Source organism: Pseudophryne corroboree, chromosome 4 (genome assembly GCF_028390025.1).
Source record: "Pseudophryne corroboree isolate aPseCor3 chromosome 4, aPseCor3.hap2, whole genome shotgun sequence".
NCBI classification, from domain to species: Eukaryota; Metazoa; Chordata; class Amphibia; order Anura; family Myobatrachidae; genus Pseudophryne; species Pseudophryne corroboree.
In genome coordinates this window covers 754,881,034-754,900,157 of record NC_086447.1, presented here as the reverse complement: position 1 = coordinate 754,900,157, position 19,124 = coordinate 754,881,034, and the positions used below count along the sequence as shown (strand labels likewise).

The 19,124-nt window shown below is 43.5% G+C and overlaps 1 pseudogene; it reads left to right on the top strand.

Moving 5' to 3' along the window:
- Positions 1 to 18,379: 18,379 nt before the first annotated feature.
- LOC134912930 (5S ribosomal RNA) lies at positions 18,380 to 18,497 on the top strand (annotated as a pseudogene).
- Positions 18,498 to 19,124: the final 627 nt, after the last annotated feature.

Below are 19,124 nucleotides of genomic sequence, written 5' to 3'. Positions count from 1 at the left end.
TCTTGCTCTCTCTTCATAAACATCTACCACCAGCTCCCATCTCGTTGTTTGCACCTGTTCATAGTCTCTCTTTCCCCTTTGTTGTTGCCCCCTGATGGTCTCCTTCTCTCTATGAACCTGCAACACACAGCGGGTGATGTCAATTGTCAGCTCCACCTAAAGAAAAGAACAGAACTGTACCTGTTGGTGCTGCTCTTTGTGGACAATTCTGCTCTACTCCAGCCTCCACTGCCAGCAGCTCTCCCAGCAGCAGTGTGGCTACTGGGAGAGCTGCTGCTGGTGGCGGAGGATGGAGATGAGCAGAATCAGTCCTCACATTACCGGAAGGGAGGCTCCAGATCTGCACCCCATTGCAGGAGTTCAGGTATTATCTGTGCTGCCGCTGCCGCCTCATGGACGTGTGAGGAAAAACAGCAGGCACAGTCAGGGGGCGGTGACGCCAGTATGGATTGTTTCAGGAAGGGGGGCCCCAAATTGGTGTCTTGTTTAGGGCCCCATGAGGTCTAAATCCACTTCTTCTCCCAATGCATCCTAATTTTCCCACCGCAGACTAACCTAACCCTCAATCCTGGCATTCTTACGTTCAGGATGCAGAATGTCGGGATTCCATATGGGATACTGACGCCAGACTTCTGACCGCTGGCATCCCGTACAACAAGATGCCAACTACATTGTGTGTGTATGTATATATATATATATATATATATATAGACCAATGTGGGGTACCTTCAACTATTGTCCATAGAAAAGGAAACCAGGCGGCACTCCAAGGTTTTTGTTCAAGCAAAAGATTTGTATTAAAGTGACAGTGCAAACAAGTTAATACAGCATAGTGCAAGCCACTATGCTGTATTAACTTGTTTGCACTGTCACTTTAATACAAATCTTTTGCTTGAACAAAAACCTTGGAGTGCCGCCTGGTTTCCTTTTCTATGGACAATAGTTGAAGGTACCCCACATTGGTCTGTAGTTTTTGGAGGAGGGCACCCAGGTGGATGACACTGTGATTGGGAGTGCCATAACTATATATGGATATATATATATATATATATATATATATATATACACATATATACATATACATATACATATACAGGTTGAGTATCCCATATCCAAATATTCCGAAATACGGACTTTTTTGAGTGAGAGTGAGATAGTGAAACCTTTGTTTCGGATGGCTCAATGTACACAAACTTTGTTTAATACACAAAGTTATTAAAAATATTGTATTAAATGACCTTCAGGCTGTGTGTATAAGGTGTATATGAAACATAAATGAATTGTGTGAATGTAGACACACTTTGTTTAATGCACAAAGTTATAAAAAATGTTGGCTAAAATGACCTTCAGGCTGTGTGTATAAGGTGTATATGTAACATAAATGCATTCTGTGCTTAGATTTAGGTCCCATCACCATGATATCTCATTATGGTATGCAATTATTTCAAAATACGGAAAAATCCCATATCCAAAATACCTCTGGTCCCAAGCATTTTGGATAAGGGATACTCAACCTGTATATATATATATATATATATATATATATATGGTGTTATTACGGCCCGGCACTCCCTCAAAATCTGCAATACCACTCCGGTGCCCTCTATCATGAATAAGACAAAGTAGAAAGAAGGTAGCGGCACTCAGAGACTGTAGTGGTCAAAACTTGTATTCCACAAAGATACCAATGTTTCGGGGGTACTAAACGTCCCCTTTGTTAAGGTGAACAGCATAGTGACAAAAATTAAAACATACCTTAATATACCAAAGAATCCCGCCAAGTGTGCTGCGCTCGCCCGGCCGCGCTGGTCCCGGTGTCTTTCCCATCTCACTGCTGTTGACGTCATCAACCTCACGACTGGTCGTCATGGTGATCCCGGATGCTAGCCGGCCGGGCTGCGGCGCTGCATAATATAAAGTGCACAAAGAATTATGTAACAGATCCCAGCACCACTAAGGAACACTACACTCAGTGTATATAATACATAGCCATAGAGTAGCCTGCAGGGGTGTATCAAAGCTCTGGTCCTTAAAAATACTAACGGAGCCAGGGGACATATTACCTCAATCTATATAAAATCTGTCACAGAAACAGTACATTTATATGGGAATATAATCGCTAGATGACACACAAGAAAAACAACTATCAAAAAGCGTCCCTCGAATGTAAAGGGGAAGGAGGAAACCCCCCCACCTAAAAATTAACCCATTCCTCACCCTTAATCCTAAATACTACTTGGTATGAATCTTAACCCTTTGAAATGTATTAATCTTGACCCTTTAAGATATATTAATACCCCCTGATAGCTTCTCCATTGCTGTGTACACTGATCACTTAAATTAAGACTAAACAAAGTGCTATTTAAAGATGTTCCAGCTCATCTTCTCATTAAGACTATTGGGATTGGTGGTATTAAGCTCAAAAATCCATTTTGCTTCCAGCTGCAAGAGTCTCCCGCCCCTGTCGCCTCCTCTAATGTGTTTGGGGACATGATCGATAATTAGATGGTGGAGATCTTTCATAGAATGTTTCGCCGCGGCGAAATGCCTCGCCACTGGTTGCTCTGAATCTTTCCCTGCTAACACCTGCTTAATTGCAGAACGATGAAGTGCCATCCTCTCCCTCAAGGTTCTGACAGACTTGCCCACATAATGCAGCCCACAAGGGCAACTTATGAGGTAGATAATATGGGTTGTAGCTAGTGATGAGCACCGGAAATTTTTCGGGTTTTGTGTTTTGGTTTTGGGTTCGGTTCCGCGGCCGTGTTTTGGGTTCGAACGCGTTTTGGCAAAACCTCACCGAATTTTTTTTGTCGGATTCGGGTGTGTTTTGGATCCGGGTGTTTTTTTCAAAAAACCCTAAAAAACAGCTTAAATCATAGAATTTGGGGGTCATTTTGATCCCAAAGTATTATCAACCTCAATAAGCATAATTTCCACTCATTTTCAGTCTATTCTGAACACCTCACACCTCACAATATTATTTTTAGTCCTAAAATTTGCACCGAGGTCGCTGGATGACTAAGCTCAGCGACCCAAGTGGCCGACACAAACACCTGGCCCATCTAGGAGTGGCACTGCAGTGTCACGCAGGATGGCCCTTAAAAAAACTACTCCCCAAACAGCACATGACGCAAAGAAGAAAAAAAAGAGGCGCAATGAGGTAGCTGTGTGACTAAGATAAGCGACCCTAGTGGCCGACACAAACACCTGGCCCATCTAGGAGTGGCACTGCAGTGTCACGCAGGATGGCCCTTCCAAAAAACACCCCCCAAACAGCACATGACGCAAAGAAAAAAAGAGGCGCAATGAGGTAGCTGTGTGACTAAGATAAGCGACCCAAGTGGCCGACACAAACACCTGGCCCATCTAGGAGTGGCACTGCAGTGTCACGCAGGATGGCCCTTCCAAAAAACACCCCCCAAACAGCACATGACGCAAAGAAAAAAAGAGGCGCAATGAGGTAGCTGTGTGACTAAGATAAGCGACCCAAGTGGCCGACATAAACACCTGGCCCATCTAGGAGTGGCACTGCAGTGTCACGCAGGATCGCCCTTCCAAAAAACACCCCCCAAACAGCACATGACGCAAAGAAAAAAAGAGGCGCAATGAGGTAGCTGTGTGACTAAGATAAGCGACCCAAGTGGCTGACACAAACACCTGGCCCATCTAGGAGTGGAACTGCAGTGTCACGCAGGATGGCCCTTCCAAAAAACACCCCCCAAACAGCACATGACGCAAAGAAAAAAAGAGGCGCAATGAGGTAGCTGTGTGACTAAGATAAGCGACCCAAGTGGCCGACACAAACACCTGGCCCATCTAGGAGTGGCACTGCAGTGTCACGCAGGATGGCCCTTCCAAAAAACACCCCCCAAACAGCACATGACGCAAAGAAAAAAAGAGGCGCAATGAGGTAGCTGTGTGACTAAGATAAGCGACCCAAGTGGCCGACACAAACACCTGGCCCATCTAGGAGTGGCACTGCAGTGTCACGCAGGATGGCCCTTCCAAAAAACACCCCCCAAACAGCACATGACGCAAAGAAAAAAAGAGGCGCAATGAGGTAGCTGTGTGACTAAGATAAGCGACCCAAGTGGCCGACACAAACACCTGGCCCATCTAGGAGTGGCACTGCAGTGTCACGCAGGATGGCCCTTCCAAAAACTACTCCCCAAACAGCACATGACGCAAAGAAAAATGAAAGAAAAAAGAGGTGCAAGATGGAATTGTCCTTGGGCCCTCCCACCCACCCTTATGTTGTATAAACAGGACATGCACACTTTAACCAACCCTTCATTTCAGTGACAGGGTCTGCCACACGACTGTGACTGAAATGACGGGTTGGTTTGGACCCCCACCAAAAAAGAAGCAATTAATCTCTCCTTGCACAAACTGGCTCTACAGAGGCAAGATGTCCACCTCATCATCATCCTCCGATATATCACCGTGTACATCCCCCTCCTCACAGATTATCAATTCGTCCCCACTGGAATCCACCATCTCAGCTCCCTGTGTACTTTGTGGAGGCAATTGCTGCTGGTCAATGTCTCCACGGAGGAATTGATTATAATTCATTTTAATGAACATCATCTTCTCCACATTTTCTGGATGTAACCTCGTACGCCGATTGCTGACAAGGTGAGCGGCGGCACTAAACACTCTTTCGGAGTACACACTTGTGGGAGGGCAACTTAGGTAGAATAAAGCCAGTTTGTGCAAGGGCCTCCAAATTGCCTCTTTTTCCTGCCAGTATAAGTACGGACTGTATGACGTGCCTACTTGGATGCGGTCACTCATATAATCCTCCACCATTCTTTCAATGGGGAGAGAATCATATGCAGTGACAGTAGACGACATGTCCGTAATCGTTGTCAGGTCCTTCAGTCCGGACAAGATGTCAGCATCAGCAGTCACTCCAGACTGCCCTGCATCACCGCCAGCGAGTGGGCTCGGAATTCTGAGCCTTTTCCTCGCACCCCCAGTTGCGGAAAAATGTGAAGGAGGAGATGTTGACAGGTCGCGTTCCGCTTGACTTGACAATTTTGTCACCAGCAGTTCTTTGAACCCCAGCAGACTTGTGTCTGCCGGAAAGAGAGATCCAAGGTAGGTTTTAAATCTAGGATCGAGCACGGTGGCCAAAATGTAGTGCTCTGATTTCAACAGATTGACCACCCGTGAATCCTTGTTAAGCGAATTAAGGGCTCCATCCACAAGTCCCACATGCCTAGCGGAATCGCTCTGTGTTAGCTCCTCCTTCAATGTCTCCAGCTTCTTCTGCAAAAGCCTGATGAGGGGAATGACCTGACTCAGGCTGGCAGTGTCTGAACTGACTTCACGTGTGGCAAGTTCAAAAGGTTGCAGAACCTTGCACAATGTTGAAATCATTCTCCACTGCGCTTGAGACAGGTGCATTCCACCTCCTATATCGTGCTCAGTTGTATAGGCTTGAATGGCCTTTTGCTGCTCCTCCAACCTCTGAAGCATATAGAGGGTTGAATTCCACCTCGTTACCACTTCTTGCTTCAGATGATGGCAGGGCAGGTTCAGGCGTTTTTGGTGGTGCTCCAGTCTTCTGTACGTGGTGCCTGTACGCCGAAAGTGTCCCGCAATTCTTCTGGCCACCGACAGTATCTCTTGCACGCCCCTCTCGTTTTTTAAATAATTCTGCACCACCAAATTCAAGGTATGTGCAAAACATGGGACGTGCTGGAATTTGCCCAGATTTAATGCACACACAATATTGCTGGCGTTGTCCGATGCCACAAATCCACAGGAGAGTCCAATTGGGGTAAGCCATTCTGCGATGATCTTCCTCAGTTGCCGTAAGAGGTTTTTAGCTGTGTGCGTATTCTGGAAAGCGGTGATACAAAGCGTAGCCTGCCTAGGAAAGAGTTGGCGTTTGCGAGATGCTGCTACTGGTGCCGCCGCTGCTGTTCTTGCGGCGGGAGTCCATACATCTACCCAGTGGGCTGTCACAGTCATATAGTCCTGAGCCTGCCCTGCTCCACTTGTCCACATGTCCGTGGTTAAGTGGACATTGGGTACAACTGCATTTTTTAGGACACTGGTGAGTCTTTTTCTGAGGTCTGTGTACATTTTCGGTATCGCCTGCCTAGAGAAATGGAACCTAGATGGTATTTGGTACCGGGGACACAGTACCTCCAACAAGTCTCTAGTTGGCTCTGCAGTAATGATGGATACCGGAACCACGTTTCTCACCGCCCAGGATGCCAAGGCCTCAGTTATCCGCTTTGCAGCAGGATGACTGCTGTGATATTTCATCTTCCTCGCAAAGGACTGTTGGACAGTCAATTGCTTGGTGGAAGTAGTAAAAGTGGTCTTACGAGTACGACTTCCCCTCTGGGATGACCATCGACTCCCAGCAGCAACAACAGCAGCGCCAGCAGCAGTAGGCGTTACACGCAAGGATGCATCGGAGGAATCCCAGGCAGGAGAGGACTCGTCAGAATTGCCAGTGACATGGCCTGCAGGACTATTGGCATTCCTGGGGAAGGAGGAAATTGACACTGAGGGAGTTGGTGGGGTGGTTTGCGTGAGCTTGGTTACAAGAGGAAGGGATTTACTGGTCAGTGGACTGCTTCCGCTGTCGCCCAAAGTTTTTGAACTTGTCACTGACTTATGATGAATGCGCTGCAGGTGACGTATAAGGGAGGATGTTCCGAGGTGGTTAACGTCCTTACCCCTACTTATTACAGCTTGACAAAGGCAACACACGGCTTGACAAATGTTGTCCGCATTTCTGTTGAAATACTTCCACACCGAAGAGCTGATTTTTTGGGTATTTTCACCAGGCATGTCAATGGCCCTATTCCTCCCACGGACAACAGGTGTCTCCCCGGGTGCCTGACTTAAACAAACCACCTCACCATCAGAATCCTCCTGGTCAATTTCCTCCCCAGCGCCAGCAACACCCATATCCTCCTCATCCTGGTGTACTTCAACACTGACATCTTCAATCTGACTGTCAGGAACTGGACTGCGGGTGCTCCTTCCAGCACTTGCAGGGGGCGTGCAAATGGTGGAAGGCGCATGCTCTTCACGTCCAGTGTTGGGAAGGTCAGGCATCGCAAACGACACAATTGGACTCTCCTTGTGGATTTGTGATTTTGAAGAACGCACAGTTCTTTGCTGTGCTTTTGCCAGCTTGAGTCTTTTCATTTTTCTAGCGAGAGGCTGAGTGCTTCCATCCTCATGTGAAGCTGAACCACTAGCCATGAACATAGGCCAGGGCCTCAGCCGTTCCTTGCCACTCCGTGTGGTAAATGGCATATTGGCAAGTTTACGCTTCTCCTCCGACAATTTTATTTTAGATTTTTGAGTCCTTTTTTTACTGATATTTGGTGTTTTGGATTTTACATGCTCTGTACTATGACATTGGGCATCGGCCTTGGCAGACGACGTTGCTGGCATTTCATCGTCTCGGCCATGACTAGTGGCAGCAGCTTCAGCATGAGGTGGAAGTCGATCTTGATCTTTCCCTATTTTTGGAACCTCAACATTTTTGTTCTCCATATTTTAATAGGCACAACTAAAAGGCACCTCAGGTAAACAATGGAGATGGATGGATACTAGTATACTTATGGATGGACGAGCGACTGCCGACACAGAGGTAGCTACAGCCGTGGACTACCGTACTGCGTCTGCTGCTAATATAGACTGGATGATAATGATATAAAAAATATATATATATCACTACTGCAGCCGGACAGGTATATATTATATAATGACGGACCTGCTGGACACTGTCAGCACTGCAGACTCCTAAAGTAAGCTACTAGTATCAAGAAGATAGAAAAAAAAAACACCACAGGTAGGTGGTATACAATTATGGATGGACGAGCAACTGCCGACACAGAGGTAGCTACAGCCGTGGACTACCGTACTGCGTCTGCTGCTAATATAGACTGGATGATAATGATATAAAAAATATATATATATATCACTACTGCAGCCGGACAGGTATATATTATATAATGACGGACCTGCTGGACACTGTCAGCACTGCAGACTCCTAAAGTTAACTACTAGTATGAAGAAGATAGAAAGAAAAAAAAACCACCACAGGTAGGTATACAATTATGGACGAGCGACTGCCGACACAGAGGTAGCTACAGCCGTGGACTACCGTACTGCGTCTGCTGCTAGTATAGACTGGATGATAATGATATAAAAAATATATATATATCACTACTGCAGGACAGGTATATATTATATAATGACGGACCTGCTGGACACTGTCAGCAGAATGCGTTTATAGAATAAAAACACCACACGACGAGTGTTTAACTTTTTCAGGCAGACAATCACAATATACTGGTGGTCACTGGTCACTGGTCAGTCACACTGGCAGTGGCACTCTGGCAGCAAAAGTGTGCACTGTTAAATATATGTACTCCTGCTATAACTGCTCCCCAGTCTCCCCCACAATTAAGCTGTGTGAGCAGTGAGCACTCAGCACAGTCAGATATACATAGATGATGCAGCACACTGAGGCTGAGCACAGATATGGTATACTGTGTCACTGTGTATCGTTTTTTTTCAGGCAGAGAACGGATTATATTAAATAATAATAAAACTGCACTGGTGGTCACTGGTCAGTCACTAGTAAACTCTGCACTCTCTGAGTACTCCTAAGCTCCAGTAAATCAAGTGTCTCACTCTCACTATCTATTTCTATTCTAAACGGAGAGGACGCCAGCCACGTCCTCTCCCTATCAATCTCAATGCACGTGTGAAAATGGCGGCGACGCGTGGCTCCTTATATAGAATCCGAGTCTCGCGATAGAATCCGAGCCTCGCGAGAATCCGACAGCGGGATGATGACGTTCGGGCGCGCTCGGGTTAACCGAGCAAGGCGGGAAGATCCGAGTCTGCCTCGGACCCGTGTAAAAAGCGTGAAGTTCGGGGGGGTTCGGTTTCCGAGAAACCGAACCCGCTCATCACTAGTTGTAGTACATGTAAGGACAAAATAAATTCTATAGCTCTTGTCTCGATGCGGGTTCTTAAAGCTGGAGCCTGTAGTCATGTTCTCACAGGTTGTGCATTTAATGCACTTGTAACATCCAGGACTCTTACTCAAGAATACAGCATTGGGCACTCTTTACTTGTTCAATTCTGCTTGAAACCCAGTGATGTCTACGTGTACCACTCGATCTTTGATGTTACTACCCCGTGAGTAGCACATCATTGGCCTTTTATTTTTAAATGTAGGCAGTGACTTGTCTGAGGCCACTATCGGTCACAAAGCTCTAGTGGCTCTCTGTATAACAGGACTATATGTATTGTACCTTTAAATGAAGGGGATGACTGGTTTCTGCTGTTGCACTGTCGGGGTAAGAAGAGCCTCTCTGGACAACTGTAATACCTCCATTTTTTGTTTTAGAAGTAGATGCCAATCATAGCCTCTTTCCAAAAACTTAAAGACCATACCATCCAGTTCTCTTTCTAACGTACTGCGGTCACTGATAATACGCAAGATTCTAATCATTTGGGAGTGTGGTAGTCCCGCCTTAAGAGACTTTGGGTGGTGACTATTGTCTCTAAGGAGGGTATTTCTGTCCGTCGGCTTACAGTAAAGGCCTGTATGGAGCTTCCCATCACTGATGGTCACCTGGACATCCAGATAATTAAGCGAACAGCTACTGGTTTGAAAGGTATATTTAATACTTTATGGCCTCGAATTGATGGCGCACATTAATTGATGGAAGCGCTCTATACCACTTGTCATCTATAAAGCGTGTAAACAGTAAAATGTAACCTGAGGTAGCTTTGTCACTGAAAAAAGCTTCTTGTTCCTCCTTAAACATAAAAACATTGGTGAACGATGGGGACACATTGCTCCCCATCACGCACCCCGTTTTTTTACAGTAAAATTTACCATTAAACAAGAAAAAAATATTTTCTAAAGTCATCCGGAGAAGTTCCAGGAACAATGTGTGGTCTAAAGCTTCCATATTTTCTTTTTTCAGAAAATCTCCCATGGCCAGAAGGCCAGCCTCGTGCGGAATGCTTGTGTAGAGACTAATAACATCTACTACACATATCAGTGTACCCTCCTTCAAGCGCCAGCACCAAGCACTTTTCTAATGATGGATTCAGCTGCTATGGATGATTCACCAGGCTGCAGAGGGATGCATTCTACACTGGGAGAATCATCCAGTTTTACTGATGATGACGCCGAACGGCTGCGGTTCAAAGAACAACTCGACCCCATTGAGACCACTGGGAATATTGAGGACATTTATAATCAATTACTCAAGCTGAAGCGACGTGAGATAGATTTATAAGGGTATATCCCTTTCGGACTATCATAGGCAAAAAATGGTTCCAAGAGGATTCCGCATTAGAAACAAACCCACAATTGGAAGACATAGTCCTAATTTCTGCAGAAAATGGATAGGGATCCTAAATAAATGCAGCCTAGACTTGATGTTGTTAGTAGTGGAGGAAGCTGGAAAGGAGTTAAGCGCCACACGTGAGAAAATTTCCATATTAGAAAATACACATAGAATTACATTACAAAACGATGACCATCAGGAGTGGATGACCAATTTACAACACCAGGTCGATAGATACAGAAGTGATCTGGTAAAGTTCAAACGCAACAAGCAGCACATAGTAAGGGATGACTATGACTCCAGTAGGGTCTACAGATGGTTGATGGGGGACAATACGCCATCCTCTAAGCCATATAATCAGAGAGGAAAACACAGCTGGCGTAAAAGAAGGGAGAGGCAACAGAGTACAGCAGGCACCTCCAATAGTGACAGCGAGTTTGGTCCAGTGGACTCGGATGGTCCCCCATCAGGAGGAGCAGCCCCTTTAGGGACACCTATGCCAGCTTCAAAAGAAAAAGGAAGAAGAGGCCATCCACCCGCAGGGGTGGCCAGTGTACGCAAGACCAGAGGGGCCTCAACAAACAAGAAACTTTGATTTATAATCTCTCCAAGAGAGTACTCACAGAAGCTGAACAGGGAGTACTGGAAAAAGGATTATCCTTTGTCCCCACCAACCCTTTTAATAACTTTAGATGGCACATTGAACTACATCAATTCTCACGAAAGCTTAGGTGCCAAAAGTTCTTCCAGCACAATCAGGGAGACACTCCATCCAGCTCCAGTTTGGATACACAACATCAAGGTTTTCTGAACCAACGACTCAAGTCCTCCTTTGACCCCTCATCCACTAATCCGTCCATCAAGTCTTTTTCAAGATTAATGGAAGATTCCATCACGAAATATAATGCAGCTTCTGACTTCATACATCGTAATATGTCCAGAGCAGAGTGGATAGCATTGAAACAGTTGGGAGAATACAGGGACATTGTTATCCGCCCGGCAGACAAAGGGGGTGGGGTGGTAATATTGGACCTGGAGTACTACATCAATGAAATTTACAGCCAGCTGACGGATGCTGTCACATATGAAGAATTGAAGTCTGACCCGACCATAGAGTACCAGAAGGCTTTGATAAGGACCCTGGATACAGCCAAAGTTAACGGCAAATTGACACAGAAGCTACATAAAGCCTTGATTCAGGAGCACCCTCTGGTACCAATTTTCTTCACGGTCCCTAAAATCCACAAAAATCCCCCAACTCCGCCGGGCAGGCCTATTATTTTTGCCAGAGAGTCAATTTTTCAACCCGTTTCAATCCTCTTGGACAGCATCCTGCAACCTCTGATCCTTAAGCACAAGCACTTTATTAAGGATACCACCAGTTTTCTTAATCATCTCAAAAGGATAGAACGGATACCGGGGGGTACATTGATATGTGTAGTAGATGTTATTAGTCTCTACACAAGCATTCTGCACACGGCTGGCCTTCTGGCCATGGGAGATTTTCTGAAAAAAGAAAATATGGAAGCTTTAGACCACACATTGTTCCTGGAACTTCTCCAGATGACTTTAGAAAATAATTTTTACTTGTTTAACGGTAAATTTTACCGTAAAAAAATGGGGTGCGCGATGGGGAGCAATGTGTCCCCATCGTTCGCCAATGTTTTTATGTTTAAGGAGGAACAAGAAGCTTTTTTCAGTGACGAAGCTACCTCAGGTTACATTTTACTGTTTACACGCTTTATAGATGACCTGTTCATCTTATGGACAGGTGGTATAGAGTGCTTTCATCAATTAATGTGTACAATCAATTCGAGGCCATCAAGTATTAAATATACCTTTCAAACCAGTAGCTGTTTGCTTAATTATCTTGATGTCCAGGTGACCATCAGTGATGGGAAGCTCCATACAGGCCTTTACTGTAAGCCGACGGACAGAAATACCCTCCTTAGAGACAATAGTCACCACCCAAAGTCTCTTAAGGCGGGACTACCACGCTCCCAAATGATTAGAATCTTGCGTATTATCAGTGACTGCAGTACGTTAGAAAGAGAACTGGGTGGTATGGTCTTTAAGTTTTTGGAAAGAGGCTATGATCGGCCTCTACTTCTAAAACAAAAAATGAAGGTATTACAGTTGTCCAGAGAGGCTCTTCTTACCCCGACGGTGCGACAGCAGAAACCAGTCATCCCCTTCATTTCAAGGTACAATACATCTAGTCCTGTTATATAGAGAGCCACTAGAGCTTTGTGGCCGATAGTGGCCTCAGACAAGTCACTGCCTACATTTAAAAATAAAAGGCCAATGATGTGCTACTCATGGGGTAGTAACATCAAAGATCGAGTGGTACACGCGGACATCACTGGGTTTCAAGCAGAATTGAACAAGCAAAGAGTGCCCAATGCTGTATTCTTGAGTAAGAGTCCTGGATATTACAAGTGCATTAAATGCACAACCTGTGAGAACATGACTACAGGCTCCAGCTTTAAAAACCTGCATCGAGACAAGAGCTATAGAATTAATATTGTCCTGACATGTACTACAACCCATATTATCTACCTCATAAGTTGCTCTTGTGGGCTGCATTATGTGGGCAAGTCTGTCAGAACCTTGAGGGAGAGGATGGCACTTCATCGTTCTGCAATTAAGCAGGCGTTAGCAGGCAAAGATTCAGAGCAACCAGTGGCGAGCATTTCGCCGCAGCGAAATATTATATGAAAGATCTCCGCCATCTAATTATCGATCATGTCCCCAAATACATTAGAGGAGGCGACAGGGACGGGAGACTCTTGCAGCTGGAAGCAAAATGGATTTTTGAGCTTAATACCACCAATCCCATTGGTCTTAATGAGAAGATGAGCTGGAACATCTTTAAATAGCACTTTGTTTAGTCTTAATTTAAGTGATCAGTGTACACAGCAATGGAGAAGCTATCAGGGGGTATTAATATATCTTAAAGGGTCAAGATTAATACATTTCAAAGGGTTAAGATTCATACCAAGTAGTATTTAGGATTAAGGGTGAGGAATGGGTTAATTTTTAGGTGGGGGGGTTTCCTCCTTCCCCTTTACATTCGAGGGACGCTTTTTGATAGTTGTTTTTCTTGTGTGTCATCTAGCGATTATATTCCCGTATAAATGTACTGTTTCTGTGACAGATTTTATATAGATTGAGGTAATGTGTCACCTGGCTCCGTTAGTATTTTTAATGACCAGAGCTTTGATACACCCCTGCAGGCTACTCTATGGCTATGTATTATATACACTGAGTGTAGTGTTCCTTAGTGGTGCTGGGATCTGTTACATAATTCTTTGTGCACTTTATATTATGCAGCGCCGCTGCCCGGCCGGCTAGCGTCCGGGATCACCATGACGACCAGCCGTGAGTTTGATGATGTCAACAGCAGTAAGACGGGAAAGACACCGGGACCAGCGTGGCTGGGCAAGCGCAGCACACTTGGCGGGATTCTTTGGTATATTAAGGTATGTTTTAATTTTTGTCACTATGCTGTTCACCTTGACAAAGGGGACGTTTAGTACCCCGAAATGTTGGTATCTTTGTGGAATACAAACCATAATTAACATATTCCCTTCCTTGTTTATGAAACTGTTGCTATGGAAACCGCTTTGTCAAGTATGTATAAAATTATTATGCTTTGATATTACCACTGTTTTTATTTTAATTTTTTTATATATGTCACCCTGTTGCCATGGACAACGATATACCTGAGTCCGAGACTTATCTTCTCGATCTACTAAAAGATGGCCGCAGCAGCCTTACTGAAAATGATGTGTAAGAATCCCACACAAAATGGATACTACTGCCTAATACAAGAGACAGAACTTCTCTTCACGCTACAGAGCCGCTGGAAGCAGCCGCGGGCGCATGCGCAAAAGGACTGTGGAAGCCGTGACCCGCCGCGGGCGCATGCGCAAGATGTCACCGGAAGTGGGGCGGTAGCGCTGAGCCGAGCCCTCCATCACCGGAAGTGTGGCGGAAACGCTTTCTACATTTTTAACTGTTTAAACCCTTTTCTAAGCTCAAATCAACTCGTTTTTACTAACACTGAGTCTAGAAGAATCTGTTTCTAATCCAGCTGTGTGGCGAAAGAGTTTAACACTTTTATAATATGGATTGCATAATTATACCACATGACCTAGTATGATGTCAGAACCTCTAAATTAAGTACCAGGGGTATAAATAGACATGCAGCTTCATTCTGTCCCTACCCCTTGAAGAAGTCTGATGAGACGAAACGTGTTGGGTTTCCTGTACTGGCCCCCCACTGACTTTAAGCTAAGTTTGATTTCCTATCCTTTTAATATGTTTTTCATATGGTCTTTTATACGAAAAAAGTATTTTTACCTGTATTTTAAACTCCCCATTATTTTACTCTCATATATATTAAAAACGTTTTAATAATTTTATATTCTTTTTGGCTCTTACATTTTTAGCACTTTAAAATATTGTTTTAGCTACACTTGTGGCCGGCACCCCTATCCCTCCCATTTGCATACTTTTCTAACAATACTATACCAGTGTTGTGTTTTTAGGGGGTGGCTGACACCAATTGTCTAAGGTTAAGTGGGCTTTTATGGTGTTTTTACTGCACTTGTAGTGCACTATCTAGTTTCATAGCTTTACTGAGAATTTTACCTTACAAGTGGTGCTATACTATTCTGTTTGCACAAATTCCTTTTTGGTATACCTGTATAGCAGCCTGGTGGGTTTAATCTATAGTACCGAACAAGAATGTTTGGAAATAATGATCGCACGATTAAAAGAAATTATTTATGCCAAAAGATTTTTAATGAGAGTAAAACGGTTAATGTTACCATACCCACACGAGATCTAGATGATTTATTTTGGGGAATGGAGAAACTCCTCATCAAAGAAGTAAAAACATGGTGGGATGTGAAAGGACTTGAACATTACATTTCATTGAACCGAGTACCTAGAGGTCTGAGACTCCTCAAACAACCTACTTTTGGGAACATGGACACGGAATTCATAGAGGAGTGGGACTCCATTCTACATAGATGTTCCATTGATTTAATGAAATTACTCATCAGGAAAAAGAAAAACGTCCTGATGGAATTGGAAGCTGAGATTAAACTGAAAGAGACTGAAATGCTCAGCTTTAAGGATAAGGAAGATTATCAAATTAATGAAAAGGTTCTTAACCAAAAGTTAAAACATGTTGAGGGGGAGGTCATCAAAGGAAAAGAGAAAAAGTTTATCAGGGACAAGAATGACTTCAATCAAGGACAGACAAAAAATTGGAGCAGGTTCAGGGCGCGGGACCAGTTTAACGGAACGGGAAGATACCACTGGAAAACAGTACCAAACAGAGGGAGAACCACTAGGAACATGAGTACAGACTCTTCATCAAGCCCGCACCTAAGAATGACCAACAGGTTTTCATCCCTACAAAGAAGGGATTCAACAGGTGACCAGGATTTTTTATCATCAAGAACGGGCGCACGCACAAAAGAAACAGTAAGAAACATGGTGACAGAGGACAGCAGACAAGCATCACCAATGAAAAGAAGGTTTTTAGAAGAAGAGGCAAACGGGGCGGTAGGAGGGAGAGAACAAAAAAGAAGGAATCTGCAGTAGCCGAACCACAAAGTAAAGGTATCTTCAACCTGTCAAAGCATGTTTTAACTAAACCCGAGGTGACACTTTTGAACAAGGGGCTATCCTTCACACCCACAAGTGGTCTAAATAAGTTTGAGACTTTTCTGGACTTAAACAAATTCATACGGAAATTAACGTTGAAAAGACATTTTCTGAGGAAAGAAGAAGCCGTCATTAGCAACTATGAGGACCGATCAAAATCTGGTTTAAGACCAACATCCAAATATTACCCCCTGGAATCTAAAGGCAACAATGTCAGCATTTTTTATGATCTGGTGAAGAAGGACTTATGCGACACAGAATTAAAACCAGTCAAGGAGAAGAATATGAACAATCGGGAATGTGAAGCTTTGAAGAATTTGCAGAGAAATAATAATATAGTTATAAAACAAGCTGATAAAGGGGGGGGGGGGATTAGTTATTATGGACCATGATTTATACACCAAGGAGGAACTAAGACTTTTGGGTAACACAAATTCATATACACCACTACAAAGTGACCCGAAAGAAACATTTGTGGACGAACTAAGAACTCTACTTTTACATGGCCTCCGGAACAATGTGGTAAACAAAGATAAGTACCAATATCTGATGCAGTCTAATCCCATCACCCCCGTCTTCTACTTCCTGCCAAAAATACATAAATCCTTGACTAACCCGCCTGGTAGACCAATAGTGGCAGGGATAGGGTCCCTTACTGCAAACCTATCGGAATATGTTGATGTCTTCCTCAAAAAGTACGTGAAAGACCTTCCATCATTCTTAAAAGACTCTACATCAGTACTCAACATACAAAAAACGGTGGAGTGGAAAGACACATACATATGGGCGACTGTGGATGTCCAATCCATCTACACATGCATTGAACATTCAAAGGGCATAGCCGCATGTAGGGAATTTTTGGAAAACGACCCCTCTTTGACTTACACCCATAGGAATTTTATATGTGATTTTATGCATTTTATCCTCAGCCATAATTATTTTAAATTCTTAAACCAGTTTTATTTACAATGCTGCGGTACAGCAATGGGAACAACTTTTGCCCTGAGTTTTGCCAACTTGTTCATGGGATGTTGGGAGAGAATACATGTTTACAATTCAAGAGCCTTTAAGGAAAATGTGATACTCTACAAACGATATATTGACGACTTCTTAATTATCTGGGATGGCACAACAGAAACCTTCAATGAATTCCTCAGGACACTGGGGGCTAACGATATGAACCTTGCTTTCACCTCGATGGTGGATAACAGATCTGTTGAATACTTGGATCTGATTTTAACTGGAGAGAATGGAGGAGTCTGCACCAAGAATTTCATTAAAAAAGTCGACATGAATAGTTACCTGCACTACCAAAGTAACCATTTGGAAAGGTGGAAGAATAACATCCCTGCATCCCAGTTCTCAAGAATAAAGAGGAACTGTACCAGCTCCAAGGACTGCGAAGACCAACTTGAAGTCTATAAGAGAAGATTTGAGGATAAGAAATACCCTGGATCCATTTTAAATGAAGCTATGGAAAAGACAAGATCTTTGGATAGAGAGAAATTACTGGCGTACAAAACCAGGAAAGAGAAAAAAGACTCAGTAGCCTTTATTACCACCTTCAGTCAACATGAAAAAGTGATAAGAAAATCTCTAAGAACCCATTGGGACATTCTCTTAATGGATCCAGTGCTCAAAGATATCCTACCGCCACAACCAGAACGCATCTTTAGAAAGTCAAGAAATTTGAAGGACCTCGTCGCACTCAGCATGCTAAGGCAAAAATCCGTCTGCAATACCCCGATGCCAAAATGCACAGGGTCATATAAGTGTGGAAAATGCAATATATGCAGATATTTACATCAGAATAGAAAAACCTTCAGTGGCACGGAAAACAGAGAGTACACCATAAAAGAATTTATGAACTGTAACACATCATCCGTGATTTACCTTTTGGAATGTACCTGCAAAATGAAATAGGTGGGAAAGACAAAAAGACCCCTAAAAATACGTATTCAGGAACATATAAGGAACATTAAGAACAAAGTGGAAAGCCATGCAGTTTCCAGACACTTTCTACTGCAGCACAATTCCAATCCAGAGGACCTTACATTCAAGGCTATTGAACACGTTGACCTGGGAGAAAGAGGAGGTAGCCTTGCTAACAAACTTTCCAGACGAGAAATGTACTGGATATTCCAGCTGCACACCATACATCCAGCTGGCCTGAATGAAGGATACGAGATTGCACCTTTTTTATAAGGTGCAGTATCCTTCACCCCCTCATCTACCGTGTCTATTCACTTTATAATAAGTAATAATGCACTATTTGCACATTCATGATTAAAGTATTTAACTATCTGGTATCTGGTGTTATGGTGTCTGCCCCCTTTTTCACGTACAGTCAAACCACACAGGTACCCCCAATCTCGTCTGATCTTGGAAGCTAAGCAGTGTTTGGGCCTGATCAGTACCAGGAAGGGGACTACCTGGGAAGATCAGGTACTGTAATGATGACAGGCGACGTTCAATAAATACTGACCAAATGGTAGCACTATTTTAGAATAGTGTATCAAAGTTTTTTAGCATCACTAATTAACACTATCTGTATATACTGGTCCTAAATATTCTAGTACTCTAATATCACTACTAATTTAGTCCTTAGGGACGACAACACGCTTTATGAACTTTTAATGCACGCATCTTTTCTTATTCTTAATAAAAAGAATTTCTAATATTCACATATCTGAACAATCCCTAATTATTAGCTTTTAATGTCACTGATAATTTCGCTTAATAGATTGCACAAGCACTTTCTAAATAATAGACTGGTAGCCCATATTGTTATACAAACCATAATTAGCATATTCCCTTCCTTGTTTATGAAACTGTTGCTATGGAAACCGCTTTGTCAAGTATGTATAAAATTATTATGCTTTGATATTACCACTGTTTTTATTTTTATTTTTTTATATATGTCACCCTGTTGCCATGGACAACGATATACCTGAGTCCGAGACTTGTCTTCTTGATCTACTAAAAGATTGCCGCCGCAGCCTTACTGAAAATGATGTGAAAGAATCCCACACAAATGGATACAACTGCCTAATACAAGAGACAGAACTTCTCTTCACGCTACAG